At 38.2% G+C, this 14,603-nt stretch overlaps 1 long non-coding RNA gene across 1 annotated transcript; it reads left to right on the top strand.

Moving 5' to 3' along the window:
* Window positions 1-1,322: 1,322 nt before the first annotated feature.
* LOC145775989 (uncharacterized) lies at window positions 1,323-3,222 on the top strand. Its single transcript, XR_014290191.1, has 2 exons — window positions 1,323-1,612; window positions 2,112-3,222. It is a non-coding gene; the product is annotated as an uncharacterized LOC145775989 (long non-coding RNA).
* Window positions 3,223-14,603: the final 11,381 nt, after the last annotated feature.

Below are 14,603 nucleotides of genomic sequence, written 5' to 3'. Positions count from 1 at the left end.
AAAGTGTCACTTTTTCGATTACCTTGCAATCAAGATGCAATTCAAGTTTGGATTAAAGCTATTCCTAGAGAACAATATGCAGTCACTTCCTCCAGTAGAGTTTGTGCAAAACATTTTTATGGTTCAGACTTTATAACAAGTACTACCGATGTCCGAGAAAGAAGAGTTGCAAAAAGAGAATTGTTGCAACTGAAAAAGCTTCGCCTAAAGCCGTCAGCTGTACCAAGAATATTTCCTGGTTTACCTGGTTATCTGACAAAGCAACAGCCACCTAAAAGATCCACTTCTACATCTACAGCGTCTGCAAGACTGAAAAAGGAAAATGATTTGACGACTAACCGAACAATTTAGACTCGTTTAATGATTTGAAAAAAGTGATGAATGCACAAGATGAAATCTTCTTTGTTGTTGCTGTCTCCGTTGACAATCATGTTTGCAACAGGTATTTATGTCTGCATGAATTGGTTGTGATGAGAGCTGGGTATTGGGTAATGATATTTTTGACATGCTTTAATTTGTCACTAGACCGAGGGTAGTTCCCAGTGCCGTTAAAGGGTAATGGTTTGCGCATGTGCGCGCCTATTTGACCGGCGCCTAACTGTCTGCACCTAAAAGACGTCGACCCTTGTAAGTTGGGTGTACTTTTATGCAGTTTGAATGTATATACAAATTTATTGGACAAAAGGTGTAATTTTATTGGTGGTAATGCTTTGCTTCACATAGTTCAAATTAACTAACAATGTACATACTCTTTTATTTAGAAAAATGTTCATGGATATGTGCGGGAACAACAAATTGTCAAGTTGCATTGTGCAATGTGCATCCTACAAGGAAAGAAAAGCATTTGTACCTATTATTTGACTTCACATACAATTTTAAAAATATTTTCAATAATTTTCTGAATAGAAAGAGAATGCACTTTCCCCCTGTTGGTGAAGATAATAGACACATCTTTGGTGAAAAATGCACTGCTCATTTTGAGCATATAAAACGCTTGTATGCTCTTGAGGAACACAAGGCTCTGAAGGCTGCATTTGCACTGAGGAAAGCATCGCTAAATCCCAGCAGCATAGCACGTACGTACATCACCTGGCAACATGCTTTAAGTAAGTAAAGTTGTAAAATATGGTATTAGTGACACAGACCCATCTGTGAATTGAGTATAGAACTCACTGCCTTGTAATGCATACACTTAAATGGTGCTCAGCTGGTGTAGTTTCTGTCTTGTATGCAGAAAGGTTTTGTCCGGATGATATGAGCATTGAGCACAACCACATTTTAACATAGCATTTGAAATTGGTTGGTTATGACATCACAAAGACATATATAAAAGAAAGTAATAATATGCTAGTAATTTAGGTTAGCACTATTACTGGAAACTGTGTACGAAATTAAAGTCATAGAATAAAAAATACTGAATAAGACTATTTTTGCCAGCCGCAAGCCAACGATGGCCTTTGCTATTTTCAGGTGTGTTCTGTGAATCAACTGCGCAGTGCGCATGCCTTAGAGTTGTATGCTGAAAGCAATGCTGGGTTCCTGGAAACATCAAGATTTGTGAAATTCATATCTAAAATTTGAAAAATCATGTTCGTTAAATCACCATTTAAGGGTATGTCATGTCACTATACTGATATCGCAAATTTTACATATATATAAAGCAGACTTCGTACAACCAACAGCAACAGCTTTTCTGCAAAGTTTACAGAAGTTAGTGGAAGAAGTTAAAAACAGTGAACCAGCATATTGGGATCAATCTTATTGGTGCATACGAGAATACGACGACCCTAAAGCTGTTCTAAAGTTTATTATGCTTCCTGTCCACAACATTACTTGTGAAAATTTTCTGTTTTTTTTTTCAATCCAAATTAGATCATGAGCAAGTGGTAGAATCACTATCACCAGCAACTATTCCAACACATTAATAGCCAAATTCAGGACTTGTAGACTACATGAGGAAACATTTGCTACTGATAGCGGTTCGACATGTTACTTTCCAGGCGTCGCACTCTCTTATAAACGGTTACATATTAATGCAATGTTATTGATGACATTTTTTCTTTTTTGTTTGTGAAATGCTCACTTAACTCACTGCATTGTGTGTTTTGAAGGTGTAGCAAAAAAGGATGACATGTGCATGCCAAGGAAATTTCCTAAAGAAGGAGAGGATCAACCTCCCATCATGTGCTACCTTGCAGCTGCAGTTGATATATTTGTGAAGTGGCAACAATCTGGAAATGCTGGTCTCACTGAGCAAACATTCTTGGCATACATTCAAACGATGACAGCAGTGCCCGAACTTGCTCAGTATTTGCATGACAGTTTGGGATTGATGTACATTCTTCAGTGCCAACAGAGTTGTGCTTCGCTGTAACGACAATGGCTGTTCAGTATTACGATGTCGTACTCAGCAATCCTTCTGCTAAAAAGAAATGCTCACCCTACCAAACTCACGCTCTGCTTTTATTCGAGCCGTTAAAAATGCAGCAGAGACGTCATTGGGGTTGCAGGCTGATGTGGCTTGTTCAAAAGGCCACTGCAATTTCGTGTTGATTGTAAAAACTTCATTTAATTGTTTTGCCAAAAATCAACTGAAACGTTTGAACGCTCCCAGGCGCGAGGAACCCGCGAAGATGGCTCGAACAGTACGCAAGCTTACGAGTGGTGGTTCACGCAAGACTGCAAATACTTGAATTTGTGTCATTGCCTGATTACCAGCTCAGTAGCTGAGTGGTTTCGCCTTCGGCTCTGGTGCTGGTAGATCTGAGATCGATTCCAGGTCGGGCCAAACCGAAGACTTTAAAAACGGTACCGATTGTGTTCTATCCTGCATAGCGCAGTGAGAATGAGTCGGGTAATAATGTGATAACATCGTAAACCTAATATAAATGAAAAATGAGCCCTGTCGCTAAAAGACCTTTGCTGTTGTAGAGCGACAATAAATAAAATCATAACATTATTATTATTCATTGCCTGATTGTGGTTACAGTGTAAAGTTATGATATCTGATTGTCCAGTGATATTTATAGGTATTATTCTTGTTTGTGTACATAGCCTAGTAGCCAAGTTTATGAACAATAAGCCATTAGTCGTTTTTTTTCTTTTGTGGATTCTACATGTAGCCTAATGAATTGGTTATAACTTATAATATTAATAATTTTGTCATCAACATAAGATTGACAATAATGTACAGATACAACTTTTGTGAAACGACAAATAAAACAGCCAGTGCAAAGCAAACATTTTCTCGTGTAGTAACACCGCATTGTGCAATTCATTGTAGGCAACATGGTTAGCCCTTCAGTTGGACGGACGAATTTTGAGTTTCGCATCCCGTTAGTGTCTAGGTATCCCTGGGTAATACAATAAGTATTTCAATGATTAAAACATTACTTGTAAGCTTTAACCGCCCTTTATCAGAACTGACGATGCACTATAGCCAGTGCGAAATATATTTTCTGTTGCATCTACTAACATCTGATCCCTGTTGCCTTAGCAATTGAGGTTTTAGCTATTTCAATGATGTAGCCTACATTACTAAAAGACATTAGCCTACCGTACTAAAAGAAGCATAATTTTTGCAAAATATGATCAAAAAATGTTTTCACCATTGATATCAACTAACTAAGTTCTCCTTTTTAAAGGGATAGTAGCCTAAAGGAAAAACCTGACTTGGCGATTTTCCACGTTCTTTGTGTTTAACATGCTACCATAAAACGATTTTCAATAAAATTTTGCCCCATTGCGGTCTGACCACCATTGTGCGCGTGCTTTTGTCAGAGCTTTCAAAGCGAGATTGGGCTTGAGCAACGAAGCGTGCGACTGTACAGTCTACGTAACAAAAGACTAGCAATCAACCGATCACGCAATAATTGTTACTGCGGGCGATTTGACTGTAGGCTATGTAGCCTATGTATGTACATCAAAACAGCACATTTCAACATCAAAACATCAGACAGTTTGCTCAAAACATCAGATGTGGTAACGTGGCTTTTGTTATTGCTGTCTTTTATTATGTATTCTCAAGCAGGGTTTGCACGTTTTGGTCATTTTGAAAAAAATGAAAATAAATGAAACAATGGACTTTGGGCCTTGCCAGCACCATCGAAAACAATTTTTTTTCGGTAATTGTTTTTGAAATGTAGGATCTTGAATGTTCAGTTTATTCATTTTAATGCTTAATTCCGGTTTGAAATTTTCATTTAGTATGCCTTTAACAACGATTCAATGTCCGACAACATCGAATCGACATAAAACCGAGAATATTGCCAACCGATGTAAATTAGCACTTCGGATTAAGACTTTGTTAAAATAAACGTCGGAAATTACAAACAAGACTTACAGCGCTGGTGATCGCAGATGGATATATAATATATTCCATCAATAACAAATATTCCCGCACAATGCAACAGTGGCGATTATGACGCGCTGACCTAATTTTGCGTCACTCTTTGATACTACATATTTTGGACAGTTAATCCACGATCATTCTTTTGCGAAATTAAATAATTGGCTAAAAGAAACCGGCGGCCAAACTTGGCCGATTGAGGAGGTAGCACCGACCGTTCATTCAAGCACAACTTTGCGGCCATGGCCGCAGGCTGCTTTTAGGCTTGACAGTAGGTTACATCATTATAACATAGCATGGTGCCCATCTTTGTATTCCGGATTATCATTATCGCTATATTTTATCTTAAAACTTGAAAAAAAATTGGCCTTTTAGTAAACAAAAGTGCCTTTTTTTCGTGATCTTGCCCCTCCCAGTCAAAAATCGTTCCGGCGCCCCTGGATCCCAAACAAGGATGAAATTCGAGTAGCCTATGGCGTCTGGTCGATCGGGACATTAATGATTTCACAAATCTCCACATCTTCTTAAATGTAAACACATTTCAATTAAAACATTAGCCTATATGTTTCAATAACTTATTTATGTTCATCGCTGATTTTTTACAGTTTGATTTTATCAAAAACAAGTACCTAGCCTAGAATTGCATTTGATAAAAACTAGCTTGCAATGTAGAAGTTTCTTTTGAACCCCAACTAATGGCCCAACAAAAGTAGGTTACTGATATCATGCGTGCAACTTACCAAATGTAGGATAATTTGAGTGATGTACGCGCATACAAAAAATATTGACGCCTTCAGCGCAGCGTAAACGTTCGAAAAACCATGCGCCGTATGCGTCAACGTAACTTGTAAAAAAAGTTGGCAGCGTCAGCGCATACACTAGCGTAAACTAATTTTGTTTGCTAGGTGCCAAACATTCACACGGTATAAACCACTCGAAACAAACAAGTTTTATTTTGAATTTCCACGAAGTCACATAAGCATCTGAAAGTGTTCATCTGGCATTTTGCTGCGTTTTGGTTTCAATATGTCTTTGCCCATTGAAAACATTCTTTCAACTGGAGCGTTGGAAGGTATTGGCGTGTTGTAGAGAAAAAAAGACATTAAAAAGTAGCCTATGCGTTGACGCTATGCGCTAAAATAACGCGAAAATTTTACGGCGTAGCCTCAAGCGACAACTATCCAAAAAAAATGTGGCCGTAAGCGTTAGCGCAAACAAAAAGTCTAAGACGCATGTCTATGGCGTAGAATTTGCGGCATATACGGACATCTCTGGGTAATTCTAATTTCTGCAGTTTGCTTACCTTTTTTCAATATGATTTGATCAGCCTTTGACGAGATCATAAAATTGCTTAAACGAAATATGATTGAAATTGTACACAACTATTGAGATCCCAGAAACGAACTCAACTTAAAAGCTGTTGTCTCTTTTCTTGCGCCATTCTGGCTGCATCATAGAAAAAATGCGTTCTACATTTGCATTAGGCCTATGAGGCTATAAGCTAGTAGACGAAGAATCGCGCGATTTTTAAGCTCACTAAAAAAACCACGATTCTGCAATGTTTGAAATATTCTTTCCATTTTTCATACGCCATCATTTCAGAAAAATCTAATGTATCAGTAGGCGCCTTTGAATATGTTTGGTAGGCCTAGGCTACAGATCGAACAGTTTAGCGACATTTAACACAGGAGAACATTAGGCCTACGGTACCTTATGCTTTAGTTTATATCAGGGATATCTATAACTACGGGATTGGAAACTCTATTCAGTGCTATACATCAGTAGGGTCATCACATTACTACGACTACAGAAAGATTGACAAAATAAAATACCGACTAAAAGATATAAAAAATTCGATTTTACAATAATAATACAAAATACAGTCCCATTGAAACTTAATTGATGTATAAAAGTACATTTACGCTGCTAGAAAAAAAACAATGAATCCAAAAAATAAATGAATGTAACGAGTCCGAAAACCGCCTACTGTTGTTCTTTAGCATTTTGCGTATTGCAAGTCGGATCAGAAGTACGTAAATGAGGAGTGTTCAGCAATCAGTGAAATATGTTGTTGTATCATCAACTTGTTCCCAGACCAATCCAATACGAAACCAATCCGTTTACGATGTCATCAGAACTATAACCAATTATCATTCTGGAATTTTTTTAAGCAGCAAACAAAATACTACATGACTGCACTAATGGAATACGAACAAATAAACAAACCAGGCAAGCGTAGACCTTACAATTTACAGCAGGGGAACTGATTGTTACACTTTTGGGTGTTCGTCTAGTCTACTACTTGATGCCCTTTGAGGTCAATTTATGTGAATATTTATCACAGCAGCGCACAAAAGAAAAGTGACCCTACTGGTGTATAAAATGGTTTTCAGTTCCACAGAGTTTCCAATCCCGTAGTTATAGATATCCCTGGTTTATATCAGGGGTCGCCAACCTTTTTTTGCACGCAGGCCACTTTGGCACTAAGGAGAGCTTTAGCGAGCCGCACTAATAAAATTTTAGGTAATAAAATTGACTCTTATGCCAGAAAAGAACACATTTCGTATCCAGCGTTACATGTTGTTAATATTTGTCTTAGAATACCGCAGCAACAAAATTAGTCGAACAACACTACCGCCAGGCCAAGCTCCTTTAACAACACTTTTCACTTCTTTAACAACGCCTCATAAACGAGGCCACTTTTTTTGCGCACTTATAGGCTAACGAGGTGAGCAGTTTCATCAGAATATTCATCGCCAAGCAAGAGTGGTGTTGTCACTTAGCTTCACAAAAGATATTTTGCAATTAACAGTTTCAGTAAACAAGAAAATGTTTGACACATCGCAATACAGGCAACAATAGTGACCTGCAAACATATCAGCGAAAAATAGGCTCCAATAACAAGGAAAAAGAAACCAGGCACCATGAAACAAACGCTGGTGAAGATCACCGAAGAAACGTTTCTATCGTAACTCATGAACAGCGGTCTCTCTAAAAAAGCAATGAGTTGGTTTTTCATCCTTTTTGTGAGAGTCTATAAAACCTTTACCTACTTCTTTGATTATAGACAACTGTCACTTGCGGTGCTTATTAGCGTGGCAAAAATTGTTGATTAACAACATTTTGCAGCCAACTAAGCTAAATATTTTCGTAATTCAACCAGAAAAAGTCTTTAAATTTATATATAATATTTTGCCAATTTACTGTAAATTGAGTTGGCACACCGACCTATTTTGCCAACAAAAACTTGCATAAAGGGAACACTGCTCGTGAAACACAATAACGGTGAAACGCACACTATTGTTTACATGACATTTACAAACTTAAAATATGCAACCCTATGTTCACAGTCAGGGCCGTTGACAGGATTTCTTGTGCCCGGTACTAATTTATTTTCGGGCCCCCTTCATCTACAAAGTTATGAATGTAAAGGTTGTGTACAAACTTTTATTGATGTGTTGTTAAAATGAGGATGACATATGCCGTTCAAAGTAGAAAATTAAGAGGAATATCATTTATATATATATTATTAAATCAAATATAGTTATTACTATCTGAAGCCTTAGCATCGAGCACTTTTTGGTAGTAGGCTATTAATAGTTTTCATTCTTTTATATATATTATTATATTCTCAAAGATTTGTTGTATCCACGAATTTCCCCAACTGCGCAATTACGTATTAGGAATTTGTTCGTAATCCGCGAAATCCTTGATCTCAATCACGAGATCTTCTTCGGTAGCCTATGTTTAAAATTGTTGGAGTTTGATTTTGGTTTGAATGTTTATCCTCGGACTGACAAAGCCTTGATAAGTTATTCCTGGTAGTTTCGCATACTTGTAGACTGTAGAGGCTCTTGACGCACGGCCGGTTACCAAGATTGACAGAGTGAAGTTTCCAATTGTTGAAGTTTTGTTGCCGGGGAATTATTCCATTCATTAGGCAGGGTTGTCGGTATTTTACCCAACCCAAAAAAACCTGGGTGGTTTTTTTTTCAAAAAATCCACTTAAAAAAACCCCAAAAAAAACATAAAAAACCCAAAGCATCATATTTGTCCAATTTTTATCAGAAAATTGAAAAAATGAACCAAAGTACTACAAGGTACTTAAAACAAACTTCAAATTAGGACTTGAGGATGTGATTGTGAAGGAAATTTCCAAGGATAAATTGAAAACACAGTGGATATTTCTGTACACAAAAATCAAGTAATGCCACTTTGTACTACACTGAAACTCATTTATGCAAGAAGGCCTCATAGTTAAACAGCCCTAGTGCATTATTTTATTGAGTTATGCCAGCATGTACTGTGAGTGAGAGACACTTCATTGGTAAAAAGTAGTATATGAGGTGAAATAAGCATGAATTTACCCTTTTTGCATCTTTTTTAAATAAAACCCAAAAAAACGGGTTTTTTTAAAAAAAACCCATGCGGGTTGGGCTTTTTTGAAAAAACCCGGGTTTTTCTTAACCCTGCCATTAGGTGTTGTTGAATGGAGAGCAGTCCTGAAATGCGTTGCTCAAGCGCATACCCCGAGAGTCGAACCAGCGCTGTGTGATCTTGAGCCGGGCGCGTATCAGCTGAGCTAACGGGGTGGACAATCGGCTGAACTTAATTCTTTGTAAAGTAGACGCAAGTAGCTAGAAGTGACTACCACCAAAATATATATATTCAGAATTAAAGAGTGGGTAATGAAAAATATTTCGTGTTTTCGAGAAAAAAAAATCGTGGTTAGGGAAATCACTATACCCGGAAAGGGGCCCGGTACTTTACCATCTGACTGCTGAAGTGGCTGTTTTAAACTCTGATGGCAATTCCTTTAGATCGGATTATATTAAGATTATGATAATGTTTGAAGTCGCGGAGATTCTTTTAAATCCGGGCCCCTTAAATATTCCGGGCCCGGGTCCCATAGTACCACCTAGACCCCCCTGCTCACAGTGTGGCTGGACATCGCATTGGAATAACTTTAAGCGACCCCCACCTAGAACTACAACCTGATTGGTCGGTCGGTGGAATCGTATACAAAGCGAAAATATGCTTCCTAGAAAGTATTTTTTGCTTTCATGCTCTTTAACTCCTCAAGAAAAGTATTTTTGGTTACATTTGTACGCTGATACCACAGTCTCTATGTTAATAATATAGGCTAGAGACTGTGCTGATACCGTTGTATTTTATTCAGATGTAGTTAAGTTGTATGTATATTATTCCTGAAGAGGACATCTTGTGTTAATTTGTTGCGTAGTTTTGTGTTTCTATATGTGATAAACTTGAAGATGTTAAACTTGATCACGTTACTCGGCTTCGTATGCCTATGGTTTAACATATGGTAGCACTAGCTAATGGGCCTAGCCAGGGGAGCCGGAACAGTTTTTAACTGGGGGGGCAGTATTATGAAAAAAGGGCACGTTTGTTGCTGAAAGGCCAATTTTTGTTTAAGTTTAAGATAAGATATAGCGATAATGCTCATCCATCAGCTCATCATCGAGTAATGATACCAGTGTCCAGTATAGAAAGAACAATGGCACGGGAGGGCATCATGCTATGTTATAATTATGTAGGCCAGGGGTCGGCAACCTTTTGCTAGACACGGGCCAAATGTCGGGTGTACAACTCTTTGGCGGGCCAGAATTTTCATTAATACTGTACTATAATTCACACTCACTTCAGTATATTACGCTATTACATTGCTACAATCTCAATCATACCAATCACAAAAAAAAGATATATATATATGTAGGCCTATTCACTCTTCAACAACACAGCATTAATGTGATACTTAAAGCTGCTTGCTTTGTGAAAGTTTTCAACATCTGGTAACAAGTCAGATGAAGCAAGAACCAGCACATTTTCTAAATGGGCGTTGGAAATGCGTGATCGTAGCTTGCTCTTCGTGAGTTTCATTGTTGAAAACATTTGTTCACATGGTTGTGTACGTGCTACCAAACATCAATGCCATTTCTTTTGCATTGTTGGTCAAGCTGGGATAAAGACCACTTTCAAGAAGGTACTTTTTGTAAAATTCAAGCAGCGATATGCCCTTTGTATGAAATTTTGCCTTCGTCACTGCATTGCATTTCAATAAGGGTTATTTGAAATTTTCGGGAATGGTATTTGGAACAGCCTGACTGAACTTATTTTGCAGAGAACGAAACGAACTACCGCCTTCGCACCAGGTTTATGGCGTAACAACAGACTACGTACGAGGTACTTATGGCGTAACAATAGGCTACCACAATTTTTTCAAACAGTGCTAACACTGCAGTTAGAAACTCAATAAAAAACGGCGGGCCGTATTCTTGTGATGACTAATTAATATCTCTCGAGCCGGACGATTTCGCATGGCGGGCCGGATCCAGGTCGCGGGCCGTAGATTGCCGACCCTTGACGTAGGCCAACCTACTGTGATACAGAATTTTGTGTCATGAATATTATTTTGAGGCAGAAATGATAGATTATAATCAGGCTAAAAGCGAATAGCTGAAATTGTTATATCGTATTGCAAAATATGCAGTAGGTTACATGACCTTAAAAGGGCATCATTGCCCCCCTGCCCTCCCATCTACAGAAAATTTGAGGGCAGGGGGGGCATTCGCCCCTCCTGCCCCCTCCCCCCGATTCCGGCGCCCCTGGGCTTAGCCTGCAAGGCAAGTAACACATCAATACGGGTATGCCCAGTGCTGTATTCGAGGGTATAAGGCGGTGTACGCAGTACGGTATGCTCTCTGCTTTTTAGAGCAACTAATAGTAGCCTATAACCTCTGGTATTACAAAGAGAGTGCCTATGCTATCCTTACTGATTCCTAATGTATGATGTTCTGCAAGAATTATCCATTGAACTTCAGTTTCGAAGTACAACTTTACCTAGAATAAAACTTTTATTAAAAAGGACAATAAGAATTATTGAGAGTTTCAAGGAAAATCTGGGAGAAAAAACACAGTTACAGCGAAGGATAATTTAAAGTTCAGAAGTATTCCTCTGATACAGATTTCTAAAATGGTGCCAATTAACGCAAACCAATTCATTCAGAGCATTGTTAACAGAATGCAAATGAGACTTTGCACTAATACCGACACTGACAATGGTCAGCTACTGGTTGATATTGCTAACTTGCAACCTGAAAAAATGATAGAAGGAAATTTGCGTCACGGAGAAGGCATGCCTGAAGGTGGACACGAAGATTGGCTTCCTTGCCTTCCCGTCCACTTAATCTAAATCTTCAACCACCAGGCGTAAGCCTGGATACGACAAAAAAGAAGAGGCGAGAAGAATTTGTAAACGCTTTGACATTGATGAAATACAGTTAATCCAAGGATTAAGAGACTTTAGTGAAAAAGTTGAAATTGTGCCCAATAATTTGAAGTCTCTCTTGACAGCTATTTCAACTTAACGTTGCCCGACAGCAGAATGTGAACGTGGTTTCAGTTTGTTCCCGACAATGGTTCACCAAATCAAACGTCATATAAAAACCATTATGGTCTACTTAACCTAGCTGGCATCTTACGTCATGGAAATTGCTAGAAAATGTCCAAATATGGCACCATCGTTCGTAAGACCTGATGAAACATTGCATCATCACCTTTGAACACCTGTTTGAATTGCTTGACAATGCTTTTCATTATTGCGTCACATTAACTGTTTACGTGAGTTTGAGATATTGCAAATTATTCTAATCATTCGTAAAATGGTTGCTTGAAAGTTGGCCGCATATTTAACTGTTTGCTTAGTGCTTGCTAGCTGGACAAAGTTTCCGTCTTTTATCTAAGTAGTTTGTTGTAGTGACAAGTTTTAGTGGTGTACGGTGTTGCATCTCAATTTCGACAGCCAGGTGGCTGTCGTCGTCGTATCCAGGCTTACACCCGGTGGTTGAAGATTTAGATTAAGTGGACGGGAAGGCAAGGAAGCCAATCTTCGTGTCCACCTTCAGGCATGCCTTTTAGTGTCTTGCCACGGACACAGCCGCATGCTCTTGAGCGGTGTCGAACCGGCGGCCTTTCGATTGCCGTTCCAGTGTTCTCACCACTCGGCTATGCGGCTAATTTTACAGATATACAAATTTGAATAGACGGTTTCAAAAGAGTGTTTCTTCGGTCATTACATACAGACGAACGGATTCGGGAATCTTATGTTACAATTTTCCCACGAAGAGGTGATTCTTTACCGCTGTGACCACAGTTTAATGAACAATATTATCACAGGTTTAAGGGCATCTTTGCTCATTGATAATGTGAGATTGTGAGCTGTTTGATGTTTATTAATTGCAATGAACCACCTGAGGCTCAATTTACAGTTAAAACTATGTAAGATCCTGGCTGCTAAACCACCAATCAGCTAAGGATACTAGATCCAAAATGTGTAAAGAGGATAAAGATGTAGATTCCTCTCGGCAGGCTGTTTGGAATGTATTCATAGAAAATTTAACAATTTGGCACCTTTGGTCCAATTTTGATGTTGATAATTCATGTTATGGTAGAATAAAGATTAGTAAGGCAAACTGGGGCGTGTTGTCACAGGTTTGGGGTTTTTCGATCTGTGCTTTTGCTATATACAATGCAAGTGATTTGGTTATATCATTCGTACACTGTCCACTTACACTTCCTTTTGCAACTAGTTAAACTTTTTAATCGCAAAAGGATTTCAAGAAAATCAAATTTTTGTAAAAAAAAGAAATTGTGACAACACGCCCAAGCACCGGGCGTGTTGTCACAAAGCATGATAGCTCCGGTTTGCGTTACAAAATCAAATTTTATTACGTGGAATTACACATTTATAAACAAGTTGAAATTAATTCAACAACTGCTTTGGGTCTTATTTCCTTGCCTTCACATATCAACCAAGGGTTCGGTAGTTTATGCGAAATTTTGCTTCTGCTTTCTGTAAGCTGTGACCATCATCACAGCTGTGACAACTCGCCCAGATATAGGGGAGAACCTCCATCAATGGGACAAATTTTGCGTTTTGCTAATTTTTTTAAATTTTGTAACGAAATGCAGTGCTTTTTTTTTACAACACTAATGCCAATGCATTTTTTTTCAAATAATACTTGGTTATATTTCATTATCTCCAGTGGTTTAGAAATAACGCGCAGTTTTTTAAGGTTACTCAAAACGTCCCATTGTTGAATCTGGCTCCACCATTGGGACAGGCAATTTCTAACAATGGGACACAATTTATTATCTGTGTAAATGCACATTATAAACTTGATATTCACTTTTTTATTGATTATATTTACTGTAGTGCATTATTAAAGTTTTCTAAATTTTTCTCAACTTTATCATTCAAAATCTTTTTGACACCATAATGAGGTTGAAAACTTAGATTGCCTTTAAGATCATTATTTGCTTGGGCTCTTTTGTATGTGTCAACCCAGTTTTTCAATGTTTGGCTTGGTATGTCAAATTCTCTTGCTACAGGTCTATTTTTTCCGGTTTGTATTGCTTTTTCAACAGCAGTTTTCATAGTTAAAGGATCTGTGTTTCCCTTTTTACGAATAAGTCGAGTTGATTTACAGTGTCCCATTGATGGGCAAGACCTGCTGTCCCATTGTAAGATGCCATCCGAAAATGCAAAAAAAATCAGCTAATTTCTTAAAGACTACTTCACTGACAACAACGTTTTGTCCTAAGAACTGCCAGACATATAAACTATGCTACCATGCTTTTTCAACCTGCTTCGCCAAGTATGTACAAAAATATCTTCAAGACAAGTGACCTATCTTTTTTTACTTTGGGTATCAAAAAACACACTTTCTTTAACAAACCAGTCATGCATACAAATTGAAGGATCCCACTGTTGGTACAAGCGAAAGATTACATGGCGAATTGAATTTCGTCATATACGTTGTGCTCGCTTGATCAACCAAGCGTGGGAGACCAAGTGTCTCATTGTAGAATCGTCCCAATGATGGAGGTTCTCCCCTACGCAGTCAGCAGGGGCGCCGGAACGATTTTTGACTGGGGGGGCAGGATTTTGAAAAAAGGGCACTTTTTTAAGTTTTAAAATAAGATATAGCGATAATGCTGAGCAGTTCGACAGATGTTCGACTGTTGAGTTCGACAGTTGAGACAAATGAAGATAAATGAATGAAATATATTGAAATAGGTTTAAGAACAAGAAGAAACGAAAGATAAATTTCACATTCATAGCGTCACAATCTGTTGCAAAGTATAAAATGTGTCCACGGGATAACTTGCATACTGTAGCCTATAGTGGCAGTGTATACAGTAGGCCGACAGTAGAATGTAGACAAATATCAAA

Source organism: Aplidium turbinatum, chromosome 8 (genome assembly GCF_918807975.1).
Source record: "Aplidium turbinatum chromosome 8, kaAplTurb1.1, whole genome shotgun sequence".
Taxonomy (NCBI): domain Eukaryota; kingdom Metazoa; phylum Chordata; class Ascidiacea; order Aplousobranchia; family Polyclinidae; genus Aplidium; species Aplidium turbinatum.
This window is presented reverse-complemented; position numbering and strand designations above follow the sequence as displayed.